Source organism: Meleagris gallopavo, chromosome 6 (genome assembly GCF_000146605.3).
Source record: "Meleagris gallopavo isolate NT-WF06-2002-E0010 breed Aviagen turkey brand Nicholas breeding stock chromosome 6, Turkey_5.1, whole genome shotgun sequence".
Classification (NCBI taxonomy): domain Eukaryota; kingdom Metazoa; phylum Chordata; class Aves; order Galliformes; family Phasianidae; genus Meleagris; species Meleagris gallopavo.
The window spans coordinates 13,778,668-13,780,964 of NC_015016.2; positions in this window are offsets into that span (position 1 = coordinate 13,778,668).

A 2,297-nucleotide genomic window follows, 5' to 3' on the forward strand; every position below is an offset into this window, starting at 1 on the left:
TAAGGCTAAACAGACCCAGTTCACTTAGCCTTTCTTCATAGGGGAGATGCTCCAGGCCCTTCACCATCTTTGTGGCCCTTCGCTGGACTCTCTCCAAGAGATCCCTGTCTTTTTGTACTGGGGAGCCCAGAACTGGACACAGTACTCCAGATGAGGCCTTACCAGGGCAGAGTAGAGGGGGAGGATCACCTCCCTCGACCTGCTGGACACGCTCTTCTTAATGCATCCCAGAATGCCATTGGCCTTTTTGGCCACGAGGGCACACTGCTGGCTCATGGCCAACCTGTCGTCCACCAGGACGCCCAGGTCCCTCTCTGCAGAGCTCCTCTCCAGCAGCTGATCCCCCAGCCTGTATTGGTGCATGCAATTATTCCTCCCCAGGTGTAAGACCCTACACTTGCTTTTGTAGAACCTCATCCGGTTTCTTACTGCCCAGCTCTCCAGCCTGTCCAGGTCTCGCTGAATGGCAGCACAGCCTTCAGGCGTGTCAGCCAATCCTCCCAACTTCGTATCATCAGCAAACTTGCTGAGGGTGGCCACTATCCCCTCATCAAGGTCATTGATGAAGATGCTGAACAAGACCGGACCCAGCACAGACCCCTGGGGGACACCACTGGTTACAGGTCTCCAGCCAGACTCTGCACCACCAATGACGACCCTCTGCGCTCTGCCAATCAGCCAGTTCTCAACCCACCTCACTGTCCAATCACATTTCTGATGAGCAGAGCAGGAATGAAAGTCTCTGTCATCACTGTAGCAAATGTAGGAGGGTGGGCAGAATGGGGAAGGCAAAACTGGGACCGTTGTGTCACAAGACACACAGGACATTAAATGAAAAGGCAGCATCACTCATTACAGTATGTCTGCTAAAACATGCCTTCTCTTGTTGATTGATGGCATTTGTACTCAACAAGCTAGTTACATTTGATGACCTTAGTCCTTAAAGCCTTTTCTAACATTAATAAAAACTATTAGTAAACACACTATTTAAATAGAGAAATAGGGAAACTTCCAATGAATATGTATTGTAAGTTTGAATCTCTGGGACATCAGCAAGGATATGAAAAAGCAAAAAGTGTTTGTTCAAAAAAATTAGGAATACAAGAAAGGATTTAAGAAAATCTGTGTGAAAAAATTAATAAAGAAGAAGTGAAAAGCAAAAGCTTGTAGGTATTATGTTGCTCCTGAGTTGCTGGAAATGTTACAGCTAATAGTAATAAAGCAAAAGAGCAGGTATGTCAAATACGCCATTTCATATTTGAGAATATGATGATGTGATAATGCCAGAGGATGTACATGAGATATTTTATCTTCTAGAAGCATAAATAACACTATGAAAAAATCAGCCACTGGATTCTGATGCCTTAAAATAATTAAACCTTTCTTCTTTGCACCCTGGAATTCCAGATGATTTGACCAACAAATGCCTTGAGCTTGCTGACCAGAGTTTATGCTGTGTGATTCTAGTTACTCAGTGAAAAGTACCCAAACTGAAACAGTGTTATATATAAAAAGGCACAGCAAGGAAAAGAAGCTAAAGTTTTTATGACCACAGTTCATAGTTTTGGTGAATCTGGAGTTGTAAAGGACGTCATTTCAGCCACCTCAGACAGAACTATCCTAGCTGTAGTTTTTCTTTTATTTGCCTCAATACACTCTTCCTATGCTAATGAAGCTTTTGCTGACTAAGTCACCGTCCATTCAGTGTGTCATTGTCATCAGGACATTTCAGAAAAGAAAACTGAATTGTGACAGTGTTGTCTTTGTCGCGCAGATGATGCATTCGTTTCCAGCAGCAGTGAAAGTGAACGCTGTGAGTAACTCCAAACATTTCTGAGATGTTTTCCACAGTGGCCCTTTATTCTAAATGACAAATGTGAACTCAGGAAAGAACAGATAAAATCTGCTGAGCACATGGAGCAGTCAACAGGGAAGTCAGCTGAACACAGAGGGACTGAAACTGCCTTTCACCTCCTCTGAATCCATGGTGCTTCTGCTGAAATTTCCTAGGTATAAAAAATTACACTGGGGAAATTGTCTTCAACAGTGTAATGAAAATGGCTTAATAAAATCTGTAAGGGATCCCCTTAATTATCAGAAGACACACAGAATGCATTTAATAAAGCAGATGCATCACTTGCACATTTTCTCATTTTGGCACAACACACTGTAAGTACTTTGACAACAGAAGCAACTGCTGTGCTCACATGAGAACCACTGTAGACATAAAAGAAATGCGTGCAAGTCAATAAAGGATGTTTTAACTATCACTTCTGCTTATAACAATCTCAGTGAAT